Source organism: Mustela nivalis, assembly GCF_964662115.1.
Source record: "Mustela nivalis genome assembly, chromosome: 19".
In the NCBI taxonomy this organism is placed as follows: Eukaryota; Metazoa; Chordata; class Mammalia; order Carnivora; family Mustelidae; genus Mustela; species Mustela nivalis.
Genome location: NC_139038.1, coordinates 34,931,886 through 34,952,390, shown reverse-complemented (window position 1 = coordinate 34,952,390; position 20,505 = coordinate 34,931,886). Strand labels below are relative to the sequence as shown.

Here is a 20,505-nt window from a genome sequence, read left to right as displayed (position 1 = left end):
GTAATTAGATGGCCCATTTTTTGGAAAGGCTGGTGCTAAGTTGAGTCTGGGCTGGACCAGTGCTGCTTTCCTCCTCTTCTGCCATGTTAGCCAAGTTCTTGCGGCTATACTAGGTGTACTAGGTGTTGGCCAGTGGGGCCCACCTATCAGGGAGACCAAGTCTGCTCCTCAGCAGTGCAGAAAATGGCCCGGGCTGATGCTGGGTCCTTCCGACTGCCCTACTTCAGGTCTGGTGTTCATTTCTGAACCATTTGCTGCCATTGCAGTGAAGCACTTTGCTCAGGCCCAAGTTACATGACTCCATTTCCTGGGTTCATGGTGGAACAATGCCTTTGAAGCCAAATTGTCAGAAAAAAGGGGAAGAATGATCCCCAAATTAGGGTCAATGGACACTGGGTGAGGAACTGAGAAGTGTTCACTTGACACTGTTATTACTGTCAACATCGCCATCATTATTGCCACTGTCACCTTTGTGACCCAGTTCCTCATGAAAATCTGGGTTAGGTTAAATGGGCTGGTGAGTGTGGAAGAGAATGGGTCATTGTTTCAAACCCATTTCCTCTTCATGGCCCCAAAGGGGACTGTGACTTATGCTCACATATGTTGTGGGGACTCTGTCATGTGACCACACCTAACTTCAGGGGGGGCTGGGCAGTGGAGTCCAGAACCACTCCCCACCCCATGGTGTCCTCCACATTCTTCTGCTCGATGACTGCAGATGAGTGCGGTGATCTTAGTGGACTGCAGTGGAAACTAGATGGAAAGAGCTCAGATCCTTGAATCACTGCTGGAGGGGAGGAGAGTTTCTCTGGTCTAGAACAGTTGTTTTAGATTTTATGTGAACAAGTCTTATTTTTCTGTTATGTTTGAGCCATTGGAGACATAGGAGCTTGCTTGTTAGGCTGCTAGTGTTGCCGCTTACTGACACGGTGCCTCACCCCCCTTGCTGCTCCCCTATCTCCTATTGGAGGGCAGGGCAGGGTTCGGAAGATACATGGGCAGATGTCTGCGTCACACATGCAAGAGGGCAGGAGATCCTGGTCCTGTAAGCAGCTTCCAATCTGTCTTGGAGTCCCTGCACTTTGAGTTTGAGGGAGCTTGGAGAGGTCCCCTAAATGACAATCCCTTGTCATGAGCCTTTGGGTTGTGTCTTACCCCAAGTAGCAAAGTGGGATTACCCGAGAAAATATTACTTATCAGTGTAATTGTGAAGCATAGAGGCTCCCCTGAGTGCATGTACAACGACTTCTACCTTTATGAGAAATTTTATGACTCCGAATTGCCTGTCAGGGTGTTTAAGCAGCCCCTCGGAGCATCTAATAGTGCCCTCATAGTCATTACACACCACTAATGGGTGCTGAGCTTTCCAAACACCTATTTACTGTGTGGATTTAGTCATCCTGGAGGACCCATTTCTGATTAAATAATACATGATTTTAAAGTGTCTAAGTACAGTATACATGCCCAGCGCTGTACTTCTGGGTCCTAAGGTTCTCTGGCTACAGACATTCTCATGAACTTCCCTGATGGGGACCTCCAGAGATACTCCTCTTCATCAGGGGTTTGAAGCTATAGTATCTATCCATTTTTCTTGGGGCGGGGGAGTGGAGGAACTGCAAATTCCTGCCTCCACCCTTGAGACTGACTCAGTAGATCTGACATGTGGAATCTGCATTTTAAAGAAGCATATGCAAGTGACAATCCATGAATATTCATGGTACACCTACCTTGCATCAGGCTCTGTGCTCAGCACCTGGGATATATCTGAGAACACAGCAGGCCAGATTGCTGCCTGCATGGCACTTACTGCCCAGAGGGGACAGAATTACAGGCAAAGCAATCTGTGGTTCTGCATATTCCCCCAGAAGTTCTTTGTTTCTTTTTTGGCTTCTTCCTGCCTGATCCTCTGTTCTCTAGTTTTTTAACTGTTACACTGAAATTTGATTCTAGTTTGGTTATCTGCACTCCCTCTTGCCTGGATCTTTTCCTTGTGCCAAAGACCCCCCTCCTCCCCTCTCTCATCAGCTCCATAGGATTTCCCTCCCACGTCAAGTGGAACAGAAGACTCCCTCAGGCTGTGCAACTGTGCGCAACTTGCCTAAGCTTTCATGCCTCACTTGTTCTGTCTATAAAATGCTTCTAACATACCTGAGGATACATGACCTTGAGATCCTTTGGTTATGGGTTGAATTGTGCCCACCCCCCCCAACCAGAGTTCCTATGTTGAAGTCTTAACTCTCCAGTACTCAGGATGTGGCCTTATTTAGAAATAGGGTCATTGAAGACATAATTAAGATGAGGTCATACTGGAGTCGGGTCTGCCCTAATCCAATATGACTGGTATCCTTATCAAAGGGGAAATTGGGACTTAGAAGCACAGGAATAACACCACATGAAGACTGGAGCTGTCTTGCCTCAAGCCAGAAGTCATCAAAGATTGTCAGAAAACTGCCAGAAGCTAGGAGAGAGGCCTGGAACTGATCCTTCCCACATGACCCTCAGAACTACCAACCCTGCTGACACCTTGATTTTGGACTTCTGGCCTCCAGAACCGTGATGCAGTTCCATTTTTATGAAGGTACCAGTTTGTGGCACTTTGCTATAGCAGCCCTACCAAAGTGATACATGCTTTGAGCCCTGAGATCTTTGATTCTTGACCACAGTTGTAGAAGTCTTATTCCCAGCAGTCCAAGAGACTGGCCCCCTGTGCCTACGCCATGCTGAGGTCTGTAGTAAGATGACATCCCAGTGGGATAACAACGGAGATGCTTGCGACCCTCACTTACCACTTATTGATCGCTTTTACTGTATCTGGAGCTTCTCTCATTTATTGCCCCTATTGACCCTGTGAGTAAAGATCTGATTTTGAGAATATGGAATTGAGGTTTAGAGAGAAGAAGTAATTTGCCCAAGGTCAAGCAGCTATTAAGCAGGGAAGTCAAAATGTGAACCCAGCTTTAACCAATACCCTATAAAGCCTCAACTCTCCTGTAAATATTGGTGTTTACTGGGAATTACTCTCTAAGGCAGGGTTTCCTAACATCAACACTATTGACATTTCAGATCAAACAGCTGTTTGCTGTGGAGCAGTCCTGTGCATTGTTGAAAGTTTATCAGCATTGTTGGCCTCTATAACAAACCTTCCCATCACCAGCTGTAACAACCAAAAATGTCTTCACACATCGCCAAGTGTCCCTTAGGGGGCAACATTGGCCCCAGATGAGAACTGCTGTTGTACAAGATAGATCTTTTTAAATCACAGCCCAAGTGGTCCTGGAAAAGAGCTCTTAGGGAAGCAAGGCATTTCAGAGTGCTCAGAGGAGGGCTTCTCCACCATGAGTGATACATGCTGTCCAGGTGGGCAAGAACCTGTTAACCAGTACCCTGCAGGTTCTCTGGGGTGAGCTGTGGCTCCAGCAAAGAAGCAGAGAAGGGAAAAATAGGGATTTTTATGGCCAGTTTCGGTTACCATCTGTCCACATTGCAGTAGATCTTTAAAGCATGGAGGCGGAGAACTGGGAGTTCACCTAGACCCAGGGATGGGGAAACATGATTAATGTTTGTAGCTCACTATTCACTTCTTAAGTGCCTTTTGGCAAGGGACAATGATGAGAAGCTTTAAGAGCTATATTTGAGTCTAGCTTCTGTGTCTTAACTGGTAGCATCTCAGAGACTCTGTTTTCTCATCTGTACAGTAGGAAACCACACACCTTAAGGGGTTGTTGTGAGGATTAAATGAATCGATATAATTAAGGTGTTTAAGGTGGTGCCAAGGCACAGCTTGAGAGTTAATCAAATATGCAGCTTTTATAAGGTTAATTTTCAGTGGCAGAGCTGGGTTATAGAGACACAGCAAGTTCTTCTTGATCTGGGTTTCAGCCTCCGCACTATTGACATGTGGGGCTAGATAATTCTCTGTGGCCTGGGATGGCCTGTTCCTTGGAGGATGTTGAGCGGTATCTCTGGCCTCTACCCACTAGATGGCCAGTAGCACTTTCTTCCTCTAGTTGTGACAAACAAAGATGTCACTGAACATTGCCAGATGTTTTTGAGTGGGCAAAACTGCCCTTAGTTGAAAGGCACTGTTTGAGATTATAAGTATGAACCTTCCTACTCAGCTTCAGCATCACCTGGGAGCTTGTTAGAAATGTGGAATCTCAAGGCCTGTCCCAGACTTACGGACCAGAACCTGCATATCAAGGCTTAAGGAGTGGGGCTTTAGGGAACTAACCCACAAGATAGGGCACAGAGTCGGCACTGGTTTGTTGAAAGAATGAATGAATGAATGATTTGTGGCAAAAACAAAATTTCTTAAGATTTCTAGAGTCATCTGTATTGTTAACTGCTGCACTCTGAATTTGCTGGCTCAGGCACAGGCGTGAGGTAAGTGATTTACTGAATGTGGTGTACCCAAGAACCCTAGTTCTGCCAGGCCCTCCTGGATCAGGTGAATTGGGATAGTGGGTTGTGGAGTAGATCGGGCAGCTGTGGGCCGAGTTAGGACGTCTGCACAGTGTACTCCCAGCCTCTGGGCAAGTTCTGCCTCCTCCTTTTCCATGTGGAAACCACTATATAGACCCTTTGGAGTGGGGGACCTAGAATCCATGTTTGCAGAACCTCGCAGGTGGTTATGGTGATGCTGAGGAGCTAAAGCCTATATACATCAATTACATCCTCCTCTGTTTTTTTAAGTTTATGTTGCAATGAGTTTATCAGACAGCACATTAGAAGAAGCCTCGGATGGCTCTAGTAGCTTCATTGTTGTTCTTATTTTGCCCCTAAGAGAGCAGCAAAGGTGATCGGAGCAGGAGAAGGGAGTTTTTCTCAGGACGCAGTAGGAGAAGGAATCAGAGAGGACATGTTTAGCAGGTTAGTAGGCAGTCTTTATCGTGGACCAGGGGCTGGCAATTTTGCATTGATGGACAAAGGCATTTCACAAAGTCCCTTTGGCAAGCCTCAAGTATGAAATGTCAAGCAAAATTGCAGAGATTGAGCATTAATGCTTTGAGAAAAAAAAAAAAAGCATCATGTTCTAACAGGGCTTATGATACCTGCTGAGCTAATTCCAAAGGAAATGTGCCTTAATAAATACACTTGATGGTGGTAATGAGAATTATTTTTTCAGTGTGGATAATATCACTGGGAAGAGAGGATGAGCTGCAGGTAGACTGAGAGAGGCTCCCTGCTTAGAAATGCATTTTTCTATTGGTGGCATGTGTGCACGTGTGTGTGATCCGGAGATGCACTGAACATTTAAAGTCTGAGCAGACTCCATGACAACTTGAAATAGAGGCTTGGATGAAATCCCTCCTGGGCCCCCATAGCCATCTCAGCATGGATGAGGTATTATCAACTCCTGATGAAGATTGATTTTAAAATAACTGGGTTCTCGAAGATCCTAATTCTGGAAATCAATTAGATTAATTGGCCTTGTAAAACGACCGTGTGGAATGTGTTTCAAGGTTATTGGAGAAATTCTGAAGCCATCAGCATGATTAGCTTGCAGAGTATGATGTGGTCCGTGCTGTTGGTATGTGTGATTTGGTTTACAGTACAACTTTGAAATGGAGCTGAGTTACCTCCTCCCAAGATGATGTGGGCAGAGGTGTTCACTGGGTTTACAGATGCAAGTAACAGAGTGTCTCAGGGTGATTTAAAGAGAACAGGAGTTCTTGAGATGGTGATGAAGAGCCCACACAATCAAAGGCCATGTAGCCAGGATCACTGTCCTCAAATCACACCATTGAACTAGTCACATATTGTAGGGAATTTCTGAAACACAAGAAGGAGGCTACAGATGCTGTGTGGGCACAGCAAGTGACAAACTTTGGGCATAGTAGAATAGACATTCTACTGAACAGACATTCATTCACTGAAAAAATATTTATTGAGTGCCTACTATGAGCCATTTCTATGTGCGTGGGAAATCACAGTGAACAAAAACAGAAGTAATTATCTTCCTGGGGTTTATAATCGATTGGGAAGAGAAAAAATAAAAGTTTTAGAGCTGTTGACAAATATGGTAGCCACTAGCCAGATAATTAAATTTAAACAGTTAATTGAAATTAAAGAAAAATTAAACGTTCAATTCCTTAGTCACCCCAGTCACATTTTAAAGGCTCAAGAGCCACTCTTGGCTACATGAGCCAGATTCGGTGTGGGGGAGGCTTTGCGTATGATCCATCCTAGGCCACAATTTATTTCCATCCGTGGGCCTATGACACTGAAGAAAGAGGTTATCTGCCCCTAAAATACAGTGTTGGGGCAGGCATGAGCTAACGGCCGTAGACATTCTTGTTCAAAATAGGAGAAAAATGGAAGGACAGAAAGAGTCACAAATCCTAAGCAATTTATAAAACCAGCCAAGAAAATTCGGAAGGTGTCAAGCCTCAGGAATAATCCTCTGGTTTGCAGCTTCACCCTCTGACTTATCTGTGCTTCTTCCTGAAAGTTTGCATGTGTTTTGCAATTGAGTAGTATTAACAGTCTGTTTCTCAACGGGAGAACTCGGGGGAGGGGGGAGTGAGTGACAGCTTTCTTTCATTCCGTACTTCCCCTTTCAGTCAAAGCTGGCAGTGTTTCTGCTGAGAGAAGTTTCTTTGGAATTTTGTGGATCTCTTGTGTATTTCACAACATTCACTACATTAGATGAGGTGCTTGTCCATAGATATATATTTTTTAAGATTTTATTTATTTATCTAACAGAGAGAGAGCTCCCAAGTAGGCAGAGAGGCAGGCAGAGAGAGGGGGAAGCAGAGAGCCTGATGTGGGGCTCCATCCCAGGTCCCTGAGATCATGACCTGAGCCAAAGGCAGAGGCTTAACCCACTGAGCCACCCAGGTGCCCCATCCATAGATATTTTTAAGATAATTTCTAATTTTAGCTTCTGCTGTGATGGCTGAGGGGGGCCTCTGAGTCATACCTGATGAAGTCCCAGAACCTAAGTCAGGTTTGGTGGGGTGAGGAGGTTCGGAGCCGACGACTAAAGAAAGAATTCTTAAGGCATCATTGGTGCAAAATGGTGGTTTATTAAAGCATGGGGACAGGACCCGTGGGCAGGAAGAGCTGCTGCCCCGGGTTGTGAAGGTGGGCATGTTATATACCCCACGGTTGGGGGGAGGTGGTGAAGGAATGGGAGATTTCGACAGAGTTCTCACATGCTAGGGAGGGCCTACAAGGTGCTGGGGGGAGTCTTTGCCCTTATGGCCTGATCGATGTTGTCTTTAGGTCAGGCACTAACATCAAGATAATGGGGGATTCTTGGTGGGGCATTATGATCTGGCTATCATTCACATTCCCTTGTATCCCAGTCTCCTCCAGTTTATGGTGGGAGGGGGACATTAGGGCTTCAGGAACCAAGAGTTATTTGCCTCTGGAAATTTGTGCTATTGATAAGGTAACCTCCCTGTTTAGGTCTCTAGGATATCTTGTAGAGCAAGGGAGATTCCTGTTCTGCAGGATTGCGATCCCTGCAAGTTAACTATTTATCATTTTATGGCGGTCAGGGGTGCCTGAGGAATACTACACATATGGAGGGGAGCGGGTGAAGAGGGGGTGCAAAGCGCCAGCTTTTGCTTTGTCCTCAGCCAGCCTCCTGCTCCCTCATCAATACCCATAATCTCTTCAGAGAGCATTTTTTTGGGGTAACTGAATAACCTGATACTTCCATCTTCCTGGTAAAATAGCAAAAGATTTTATAGCCACACCCTTGGAATTTTTCCTAGAGCGTCCTTTCCTGACAATGAATCTCTTCATTTTACCATCTTTTGCCATCTGGGCAGGCTCAGAAATTTTCAGATAGAGATGCCTGGGTCTCTAGTTGGTTAAGCATCTGCCTTCAGCTCAGGTCATGATCCTGAGATCCTGGGGTTGATCAAGTCCTGCATTGGGCTCCCTGCTCTGTGGAGAGCCTGCTTCTCTCTCTCCCTCTGTTGCTCCTCCTGCATATGCCCTCTCTGTCAAATAAGTAAATAATAAAAAATTTTTAAAAGTTTCCAGATAATCCAACCCTGCTGTTTTTTTTAACAGCTGCCCTCTCAATTTGTTTTTCTCCACTCATATTTTACAAAAGCATCAAGAAAAAGATCGGGTTGTACTTCCAAAACACTGCCTGGAAATATTCTATGTTAAATATCCATGGTCATCCTTTCAAGTTGCACTTTTCACAAAACTGCAGAACACATTCTGCTAAACTCCTTGTCCCTGTATAACAAAGATCATCTTCCTCCAGGTTAGGAACATGTATCTCACTTCCTTCTGGGTTCTTACTGGCAGTCTTTAATGTCCATGTGTGTACTAATAGTTTGTTGAAGGTGATTTAGAGGTCTTCCATCATGCTGCTCATAATTCTTCTAGTCTCTCTATTGCCCAATTCCAAAGCCACTTCTACATTTTTATATATTTGTTATAGTAGCACTTCATTTCTAGGTACCAAAATCTGTATTTGTTTTCTATTGCTGCTGTAACAAATTACCACAAATTTGGCAGTTTAAAATAATACACATTTATTATATTACAGTTCTGTAGGTTAGAAGTCTGGCATGGTTCATATTGGGTTGAAATCAAGCTGTTAGCAAGACTTTTTTCCTTAGTGGAGGCTCTAGGGAGGAATCTGGTTCTTTGCTCATTTGGGTTATTGGTAAAATTCAGTTCCTTGTGGTTATAGGGCTATGTTCCCCATCTACTTCCTGGCTATAAATTGAAGGGTATTCCCAGGCTCTAGAAGCCACTACATTCCTTGGGTTTGGCCCCCTCTCTCCAACTTCAGAGCCAGCAATGGCTGAGTGAGTCCTTCTCCTGTCACATCTCTCTGACTCTTCTCTGACCCAGCTGGGAAAGATATTCTCTGCTTTGAAGGACTTTTAATTAGACTGAGCTCACTTGGATAATCCAGGATTATCTCCTTTCCTAAAGGTCCACTCAATCACATCTACAAAGTCCCTTTTGCTATGTAAGGTAACTTACCTGCAGGTTCTAGAGATTAGGGTGTGCTGATCTTTTGGGAGTCCTCATTCTGCCTATTTTCCCACATTCACTGAGAACCAAAACCCTCTGATAATCTGTTGAAGGTAAGAACCAGAGATATACAGAGAATCCCTCCATGTCTTTGGTGACATACCAGCCTGGGGCTTTGGAGTAGACCTGCCCTGGCCCTATGGGTACAAAGCTCTGGTTGACTGGGGCAGGGCATTTATAGAGACATTGATGACAAAACAAATCCACTCTAGGAAGAGGGGAGTGAAGACGTAAAGCATACAGCCAAGAGCCTGAACTTGTCAGGTAAGTTATGGATTTAAATCTCACCCTGTTCACTTGACTTTGAACAAGTTTTGAGGCTTGATTTTGTCATCTGTAAAATGGGGATAAGGAACATGCCTATGTCAAGAGTAACTGTTGGGAGAGGACTCCACAGAACAAATCATACAAAGCTCTTCGTAACATGTCCACCACACATAGACGGCTTTCAGAGAGATCTTGAAGGAGAGCTTGGCCAGCTGTATGTTGATCTTTGAAATGCTCCCCGGGACAGACAAGAGCTAGCCTTTCAGCCTTCCTTGTGCCTGTCTGGGGGCTCAGTCAATCCTAAGACACCATTGCGGTTCTAGGTGCTTGATTCAGAGGAACACTGAGAAATGATGGGAGGTAATGGGTCTAGGGGAGGCCCTGGGGTTGCTAGCTTCATCCCCAAGGGAGAGTGTGGGGGATCACTTTATATCCCTACTTGTTTTTAAAGCTGTTCTCAGTGAGTGATGGAAACAACTGATTTACAAGTATGAGAAGATTATGAGAGTTTTTCTATTTTTTCTCCTCCAAATTATGTCCTTACCTTGGGGGCAAGGGTGGGGAACCAAACTAACACCAAACTTTGAACTCTGCTTAGATATGTATTTTAAGCATTATGATCCCTTGTAATTTGGATTTATAATTGGGAGTGTGATATGGAATCTTTAAGAGGACTGTATTTTGATCACAAGGGAACTAGGGAAGTTAGCATTTAAGAGGTAAATAAGCATTTTTCATATGTATTTCAAGGAGTATTTTGGCCTTAACAGGGTAAAATTATTTCTTGATTGGGAAAAGTACATTTTAGCATTTAACCAAGATCAGAGGATTACATTAATTCACAGATTTTTCTTTGTTCCAATTTCTGCCAATCTTCTTGAATGGAAGGCAATTCTTTTTCTAAAGCTAAGAGACAGATAAGGATGAAGGTGTTAAAAAGCAAGAGTGCTGAACAGGAAAACAAAGGAAGCAGAAGCCTTTTTAAAAATCAAAAGGATCTAGCTAGGGTCTTAGACACTTTCTGGCACTGTTGAAATACCAGTTTGTTTATGCCCTTGAGCACAAAATTCTCCAAACTATTGACTCTCGCCTATAGGCTGTTTAAAGCCAAGCACAGGAGAAGGGAGGTAGAAGATTCCATGTTCAAACAACTTCAGAAAAAAATAGCATAGATAAGTTAAACTGCTTTTATTAATGCCACATAGCTTTTCAGAGATGATGTATATTATGAAATGTTGTTAAGAGCAGGACAAAGTAGCCCAACTTCCCCAACTTCTTTGACCCCAGACTTTCATTTACTTGTTGGTTTGATGGGTGGTACACTGATTGACTCTTCATGTTCCAGTACTTAAGTTTGAGGAATATTGCACACTTCTGTCTATAAATTTCATTGAAGTTGAAGGGAGTGCTTTAATAGAACCTGGAAAAATCCACATTAATTCTGTTAGAGCGGCATTTCTCAAATTACGGCTCATGAACCACCTATATCAGGATCAGTTGAAGGGTTTGTTAAAAATTGAGAGACCTGGGTCTGATGTTAGATCTGTTGTCTAAGAGACTCTGACACTAACATCTTGGACTCTGAACCGTGGGTCACCAGCATCAGCACTGCCTGAGAGCTGCTTAGAATGCAGACTCTCAAGCCCATCCCAGTCCTGCTGAATCTGAATCTGCATTTTTAGGAAGATCCCGAGGTGGCTGGTAGGTACATTTCAAGTGAGAAGCACCGGGTTAGAAAACAAGACATCTCGTTTTACTTAGGTATTTATATTTCTTTGTATCTTACTCTAATTATGGGTTTTCTTTAAAAACCTATTTGAATATAGAGTTCTTTCTCAGTTGAAATCATAATCAGAGGGATGCACTTGGTGACCTCTTTCTTAGTTTACTATGGCTGGCATTGTTTTTCAGATCAGGCACCTATTTAAAGACGGCATTGTTATTGCTATCAGTGTATACTGACTTTATTCACACTGCCCAAAGTAAATAGCCTCTTGAGGGCTAGTCTTACTCCAAATTTATGGACATGATGATAACTGTCAGATCCAGAGTATGGAATGTCTGTCAGGAGTAATTCACTCTGTGTAGCTTAATTCCACCTTCCCTTCCATGCCATCCATGAAATGCTTGTAGTCATCTCAATTTAATAACTCAGATATTGATTTTACTGAATACGGCCAACCTTGCATCTCAGTCTAGGAAAACAGTGAGAGAACAGATTTTGAGTGGACAAAAAGACCACCCCAAGACTTCCACTGTTATTTACAAATGCATTGATTTTTAGCAGGGAGAGCCAGAACTGTCAGTTTGAAATACTAGTTTCATGAGTTTTTGAGTAAGTAGGCCACAATTATGCTCTATTTCTTTGTAAGTTTTATGATCTGATACTTTGCCATACGTGCTAATCAATGATAAGGCAGGGCACCAGAAGGTTCAATGTCTGCTCAGTGACCCATTCCACAAAACATAATCCAGCAGTTAAAAAATGATTTTAGGAGCTACTCATAAGGCTTACAGGGAACTGTACCTTGTGCTCACCCACAGCAAGAGTGAGAAACCTCATAGTTCATGAGACATTGACTAGTGTTCAGAAAGCCCCTGCTGCAGTGGTGAGGGATAATTAGCCAGAGACTGAACATGACTGCTCTCCTATCAGATCTTCAAAGGAAGACCTGAAGTAATCAAACCATTTCCATGTACTTTATTGCCTCCCAGAACACAGCTCAAGAATATCTATAAGAATATAAAGATGTCCAGCCCAACCAAAATGTAAAGAATCTTAAAAAAGAATCTGAAAATGAGGAGAAAAATTAATCAGTTGAAATTAATACGGAGCTGACACAGATGTTAGAATTAGTGGAGAAGAATGTGTTCATAAAATTAGACAGAAAAATGGAAGACATAAAAAGACCCAAATCAAAACTCTAGAGATAGAAACCTACGAGAGAAAGGAAAGCGTATCCCCAAACTCATATGCAAGAATGTTCATGAAGATTTTATTTATAATTGCCAAAAACTGGAAATAATCCAAATGTCTTTGAATGGGTAGATGGAGAAACCATTTGTGGCACATGCATCTAATACTATAGAATGTTTTTAAGCAATAAAAAGGAAGGAGCTATTTGTATGTGTGATAACATGGATGAATCTCAAAAGCTTTATGCTGAGTGAAAGATGCCAGAAAAAGAAATACTTATGTACTATATAATCCCACTTATATGAATTCTAAAAATGCAAACGAATCTATAGGGACAGAAAGCAGATAACTTGTTTTCTGGGGACACGAGTTGGGGGGTGGAAGAGGGGAAGCTTATAATGGGGCACAAGGAAACTTTTGGAGCTAATGAATATATCACTGTGTTGAGTGTGATGATGGTTTCATGGTTGTGTCTGTGTGTATATATACATGTGTGTGTATGTGTTACATGTACATAGAGTGCATATATATATATATATATATGTCAGAATTTACCAAGCTGCACACTTGAACATGAAATTGAATCTTCTCTTAGTGAAAACACCTATGCATCTCATGGATCAGGTGAAAATCAGCCAGGAAAAAGATGGAGGGGCCACCTGGATGCTTCTGCCAAATGAGATAACCTCTACACTGTACATGTTCTCTTTGTTTTTTATGAAAATTGTCTTTTATTGGTAGCAAGTGAGGGGTGATTTCACTTAATATAGATTCTGAAATAGCTCATAACAGCTTAGGCAGGCTGCAAAGCAGAGTTACGTAGATCCTCTTCTGAAAAGGGAGATACTCCTGGAGGAACCAGCATTTGAGGATTCACTCTTGAGTGGTCCATTGCATTTGTTTTCTCCTCTGCCTGCAGGTTGAATATGGTTGTCCCTCAGGTGGCCCTAAGCAAATGGAAAAATGAGAAGTACTGAAATGCAATTAATGTTGGGGAGGGCCGGGAGCTCCATCCTGCCTGCAGACATCTCTTATTATCCCATTCTCTGAGCTTGACCATTCTGGGGTGAATTCCATTCTCTCTGCCTGGTCCCTCACTGGGACTGGGTCTGCTTATGCTTAACCCCAGTAACTGTGGTCTGATCAGTAATACTGATCAGCTTTTCCTTCATCAGAGTTCAGATAAGTAATAAGCGTAGGAAATACATCTTTTATGCGGTTCTATTTGGTAAAGTTACACTTCATGGTTATGAGTACTTGGGAATATTCATTCCTTGGTGGATGTGGGTTAGACAGCAGGATGCTCAGGGGTGCGGATGTGATAAATGGGAAGATGATACGGTCAGTTCTACTGTCATGTGACCTTTGTGTTCCTGAAAGTCATTGCACTTTGCAGAATTGCACAGTAAAACCACATGGGAAAAATGGGGTTGGACACATGATTTAAAAACCTCACCAGTGAGACATTAAAAAAAAAGAAATCCACTAAGAATGGTAGCACAATTTTATATATGTCAAATTGTTGAGAAACACATGCATATCACAACACATACCACATTTTACTTGGCAAAAGACCTGAAGTTTGGTGTGGAGGATGTGAGTGTTGGAAGGATTATAATTTGTAAGGAACTGAGGATGATGATTGAGTTTGTGTGCGTGTGTGCATGTGTGCACACACACTTGTGTTTTGCATACTTCTGAGTGCCTTGGTTCATCTGGTTACAGCTTTCTGCGTTCACCTCATGTTCCTCGCAGACAAAACCATGCATAAGCAAATGCAAAATACGTGTTATGCTCAAATTGTTCCCTAATGTAACAGTCACATCGAAACAAATTCACATTTTCAAAACAAGTGTTATTGTAGAGCTGAGTGTGTCATGGGAGAGAGAGGCTGTCTGTAGGAGAATTTGGAAGGAGTGTTGGAAACAGGCTCTAGGGTAGGACTGAGCCTTAAGATCATAAGAACACTGAGTTGTGGCACCTGTTCTTTGTTGTGCTGCTGTCAGTGAGCCAGGAGTCTGTGAGCCCCCATTTCCTCATCTGTCTTGCCGCATTGTTACATGGGATGGACAGCTCATTGTTTTAATGGGTGTCCTGAGTGGATCTGGGCTCTCATTACTGTTCTGTCAGCCCTACCTTCCACCAGAAAGGGTCATCGCTACCCAGGGGAAAGGGTAAGAAAGGGAGTTCACTGTTGAACTGAGAGAATTGTATAGAAACATGGTTCCCAGATGTTATTTCAGCCTTGTATCATTAAAAAATACTGAAGTCTGTCAACAAATATTTATTGACTTATTGAGCACCTAAGTATGTACCAGTTCCCATTCTAGGCACTTCAGATACGTTAGCAAATAAAGCAGACAAAAATATCTGCCCCTGTGGAATTGTATGCTGGTAGGAGAGTCAGACAAATGATGTTTTGTTCTTCCCATTAAGGACATAAAAACTTTGAAATTAGCAATAACAATAAAAACTCATTTTCAAAGGGTATTGTTACACCAAATGGATGGGGCTGATAAAATTTCAGAATGAAGGGCTGGTCTTTCCAGAAAGTGTTACATCCACATGTAGATGCTTGGAAACCTGCAGAGCAAGGAAGGGGAAGTCAGGAGAAGGCCCCATGTGGGTGTCCTGTTTCTGGTCCTGCCTCTCAGAACTAAGCTGTGCCTCTGTCATGTTAAAAGCTCAGAGAACTAATGGGGCCCATCATTTGTGTCACTTTTGGGTCAAACTATTCTGAAAATACCCCCATGGTCCTTACCCGTAAGGACCCATGGTCCTTACTTGCTGGGTGTTTTCTCTTGCTATCCTTGCCTAGGTTCCCATCTGACCTCTTAAAAGTCAAGGCTGTTCTTTTTCTTTGGTTTTGGTAAGTGGTTGTCTCTGGAGCTTTAACTCCCTCACAAAGGTGATGGCTTCTTCAGGCAAGCACTTTTCTTTCCTGTCCTCCCAGACTGAAAATTCAACAAGGGCTATATCCAGGGCATGGTACAGGGATGTGGTTCCCTGGGGCTTGAACAGTGTTCATCGTAAGAGCTAATGTTTATGGTCACAGACTGCTCAGCCTGTCTGACAGAGGAATCCCAGAAGATAGGAATACTCACATTTTGTTCACTCTACTTTTTAAAATTTTATTGTTGCTATTTTTGCTAGGAATGCTTATTATCTTTAGTATATTTTAAAAAATCATTTTTACTGTTGCCATTCTTGAGCTCTTTGTTTTACCAACACCCCCACCCCCCAGCTTTAAGATGTCATTGACATATAATTTATTCTTCTGTGTATTTGTGACTGGGGAGTTCTCTGAATCTTAGGGCAAAGACTAGGAGCCCCTCTTGCTTGGGTCTAGGGGTGGTATTAGCCATCCCTTCACTCCCCATCCCATCTCCCCTACTGTGGGTACAGTGGTTTCAATTCAAAAGACAAAATAGAATTAGTAGGAGGGCTCCTGACTTTGCTATAATTTTGGAGCTTGTTGACTATTCATGTGAGTCTCTCTGGAGCTGGGCTTGCCCTGGGATATGCTGCCCATGAGGTGGGCTTCATTCGCAGGCCAGTAAATTCTCCTATTTTGTGAATTAAATGGAGTGTCTAATTTGTCATCTCAGAATCTCATGGAAAGGGGTATGGCTGTGGAAATGGATGTTACAGAGAATAGTATGTAGTACGATGCTACGAATATGGGCTCTCAGTGCTGGATGGGAGGATGGATGAATGAAGAAAAGCAGCAAACCTCCAGAATTACTTTGGACCTGGTGTTTTGTTGTTATTTATCAATAGAGAGTACATTCAGATCCCCAAACTTCCTAAATGTTGATACCACAGAATATAAGTTGAAGGGGACAGTGGTTTGTAGTCAGGAGAATGGCTGGCTTGGATGATGTGGGAATAAAAAAAATAGAGTGTAGATGAAGAGCCACCCTGAAGAGAGAGTTACTACTTTTCAGTTATTTCTTGTTCTGTGGTGGGCACATTGGTAATGAACGCATGCAGTGGGAAAACTAACATGATATCATTATGAATCAGTAGACCTATGGATGGGTTTGAGGAAAGTCCCCCCTAAATATACACTGGGACTTCTGGGCAGATGGGATCTTAAGCTGAGTGGCCCACTTCATCCCCTTTTCTGTTATTGGGGGACTGGTTGAGGCCATGGCAAGCCGATCCCCATGGTTTGAGACTTGCATTGGAGGAAGAGGGCTATATATAAGTGCTAAATAGAGGGGCCTTAATTCTTACAATAAAATTATTAAAACTTTGCACTTTTTTAGTGCTATGGAGGAAGGCTCCTAGTTGTAGCTCTTTGGAAGTGAGTGTCTGGAAGTTTTTGACTGCGTATGGATGTACCCTTGGGCCCTCCTTCCTCTTTTCTCCTATTATGATTTATGCTTCAGTCCAAGTGTTAAAATTAATTTGGGAAATATAAACACGTGGTTAAAGAACACATTTCCCTCTTGTGGTTACGTAGGTAGAGTGCGCACAGAGTCCTCATTGTATTCATACAGGCTTTGCTTTGCCTAAAGAATAAATTCAAGCCTGCCGTCTACAGAGAATGTTATCAAAGGGATCTCAGTGTAAATGGTGACATTCGTGACTGGCTGTGGTGGGGACTTGCCCACCCTCCCCACTAGCTGCTGAAATTGAGCTGTCAGACGAAGAAGATGAAATGCTACTTTGTTCTATGGCTTGAGCTCCCAGAGGCAACGTTTCCAGGTCATTTGACATTAGTTCAGAGAATGGGAAAGTATTTATCTTTTTTTTTTTTTTCTAAAACTTAAAAAAAATGTTTTCTGTTTGTTGGTAAGTAGGAAGTGACAGGCTCTTCAGGACAGCTGCCTGCATGTTTGAGGGAAGATGTTTACCAGGGTGGCAGGTGGTACTCAGAGGATGCCAGCTCTCTCCCTCCTGGGAGTATCAAGAACTAGGTTCTGAGCATCAGCCTTAAAGTACCTCTCATATTGATAATCTTTAAAGCAATGTTTCCTAAAGAGTGTGCCTTGGGACATTAGTTGCACAAGATGCTCTGAGGAAAGAAAGATGCCATGAAAAAGAAAAGTTTTTTGTGCCCAAATGAGTTTGAGAGACATACTATATCTATTCACCTTCTTTTGACACATAAGTCATATTTGTATTTTAAGGCTCTGAGGATTCCTACAGGCAAGAAACTGGTTCATCTTTAAGCTAGAACTTTCCAGAATTATTTGAGTTTCTAAAATTTTGAAAAAGACAAATTTTGAGTTTCAATTGGTCAGACATTTTACAAGGCCCAGATTTGAGAGAGAGAATGATGAATAAGAAAAGCTGGACCTTTTCGTGACCTCATTGACCCTATAGATAGATAATAAACAGGTGAACAAAATGGTGAATAATTATACTTTGTGGCACATGATAGGAATAAATAAGCAGGGTGCTTTAGTGAGGTAAAGTGGGAGGGGGTGGATCTGATGGAAGACAGGGAGGGCCATTCCAAGAAGGCAACCTGTGGTTGAGAACCAAAGCATGAGAAGGAGGCAGCTATGTAAATCATGGGAGAAAGAGATGGGGAAGCATGTGCAAAGTCCCAGGGGGTATATCACACACTCTTGGTCTAAAGAACATCATTTGAAGATCTATAGCTTTTGTAAACTATCTTATGATCAGAGAAGCTCTTAAGATATTCATAAGGGACTGGTACAAAGTATACAGTGTAAGTACAATTGGTCCCCTTTCATCTCTTGTGAAGGGGATTCTAAACATGACCATCAAGAAAGATCTTGGTCTTGAGTGAGCTCCATGATTCTGTTCCTGGATCATCTCAGACTTGCTCAGCAGGATGTGCAGTATGTCTCTGAGACTGTGGGCCCCGTAGAGTGGAAAGGGTCTGCCTTTGTAACTCTCTGGCTACTGTCCCCTGTTCATATCAGGCTGTACAATTTGGACTCCACTGGAGGTGCAGTCACACAATGCCACTTCCCTCAGCTCTAGAGCATGAGTTCTCAGACATTAAGGTGTGAAAAAGACACCTGTAGAATTGGTTAAAATGCACAGTCCATAGAAGGTCCTGAGTCAGTCTCATAAAATGCACAGTCCATGGGCCTACCCCTCTTATACTCAAGACTTACTTGGGCCTGACACTTACTGATTCTATACATACTTGGACCCAAGATTTACTGATGAGCCCCACAGCATACACCTTACTCTGGTCTGGGCTTGTTTAGGAACACGGTGTATATTTTTTGATTTATAAACTCTATTAGTTACATCTTAGGGGCCATAGTAAACTTTGATTTAGAAGCCATTTCTTTTGTAATCTAGTGTGGCTGTGATCCCCAAATCTGAAATATGGCAGCTGGTGGTATAATAAATCAGAAAGCTGACTTATTTATGTGTTCTTAAAATAAGAAAAACAAGGCCACAGAGTTTCTGTGGGTAAATAAAACCTATACCACTGAGAAGCCCCATCAGGGCTGTGGCTTGGTCCTTTGAGCCCTGGTATACACCTGGAACCTGGTTTGATTCAAGAGAACCCTTCACCTGTGATCTTGAGTCTTTCTCCTGGAGGTTGCTCTATTAGTTCTCTCCTTTTTCTTTTTTTCTTATGGAATATCAATATAAACTTATGTGCTTTTCATCCTAAGAAGGAATATTTCCCCTTGATCCCAAATCTCATTTTTGGTATTCATCCTCTTATTCTGCATAACCATAAAACTATTCAATGATGACCACTCTTCTCATATTGTTTGAGCATTGAGCCAGTTTTTTTATATGGTTTCTAGGGCTCCAGGGAGACTAGCCTTGCTCTTACCCTTAACTCCCTTGCTTCCTGTACTCCAGCCATCCTGAAATCCTTTCATTCTTCCATCTTCCCACTTATGACTTTCTTAACAGGATACATTTGTATCTAGATGATCATGTTTGTTTATTGTCTATCTCCTCTGACTGGAATGAAAGGCTAGTGAATTTAGGAATTGTGCTTGTCTTGTTCCCTGCTATATTCTAAGCATCTAAAGCAGTACTCATGTAAATGGCTAATAAATATTTATTATTTAAGTGAATAAATGCCTTCTCCTTCTTCTGGGTATATGCATACGCATATAGAGAAGAGATTGCCTAACAATCTTGTCTCTTATCCCTTCCATATGCACCCTTTGCCTGCTAACTCCTACACATCCTTAAATTCTCAGCTCATACGCCACTTCCCTCAGGAAGTACCATGTCACTTCCTCTGGGAAGGATTACCTGATTTCCCAACTTTGTACTGTGTACTCCCAAAGTACATATCACACTATATTTACAGTTATTCATTTGTTGTATTCTTCTGTAGACTTTAAGCTCTAGGAAGGTGAGGGTCTGGATTCCCATATACCTTTGAATCTAAGGCTCCCTTTTACGAGGTCAGATATGGTGCTTTTACTCAGTAGGTGCAGCAGATACTGGTTGAATAAGCAATTTTTAATGCTTTGTCTCTCTTCTCTTTTTTATTAAACATCTCAAGAGTGGTCAATACTCATGGTCTTATTTTTTCACAACCTACAACCAAGTTGACTATTGGGCCTGCCATTGGACTTCTCTGGGCAAGGTACCTGTGAATTCCATGCTGCCATACTCAACAGATTCCCTCTAACCCTTGTTCTTTTGTCATTCCTATAGTATCCAATACTGCCAACCAGTCTTCCTTGACATTCTATCTATAATGGCAAGACCATGGTGCCCACCTCCTGCTGTTAGACATGGTGCAATGTAGAGGTGTTGGGCTAACAGATAATAGATTTCATTGGCTATCTGGGAAACCCCTGTAGCATGAGGAATGGGTAATGCTGAGACTTAACTTCATGCAAAGAAAGGAGCTTTCCTAAAGTTTTTTAAAAAATAATTTTTGGGTTTATAAATTTCCACATCCCTTCTATCAGTTCAAGTCCTCTTCCCAACAACCCTGTAGCCATCTACATCCTTAGGGCAGGAATGGTGGGAGAATGTTTAGAAGTGGCTTGCTGCCTGATCCTTGGTCCTTGGACAGGGGCTTACACATGAATATTTCCAAGAAGTCATGAGCATTTTCCTCTATGGCCCAAGGTCAAAATTCAAGAATTCTTAACTCTGTATTTCGAATACCAGATAGTAGGAAACAGACATATTCTTCCTGAACTGCCTTACAGACCCTTCTGGAAGCAGGTCTGTTTAACAGGTATTCTAACTCAATTAGTTGGAAGAAAAAGTACAAAAGAAAGCCATTATGCAAATTCAGGCTTTGTGAAACACCAGAGAAATGGTGACAATATAAGCTTTTGAATACATTTCCAATTCAATTTTAGTATTAGAACTTTGTA

The 20,505-nt window shown here is 42.4% G+C and overlaps 1 protein-coding gene across 1 annotated transcript in view; it reads left to right on the top strand.

The window, feature by feature from the left end:
• The window catches only part of LOC309854290 (uncharacterized protein), a 325,104-nt gene that overhangs the window by 229,164 nt on the left and 75,435 nt on the right, over positions 1-20,505 (top strand). The window lies entirely within an intron of this gene.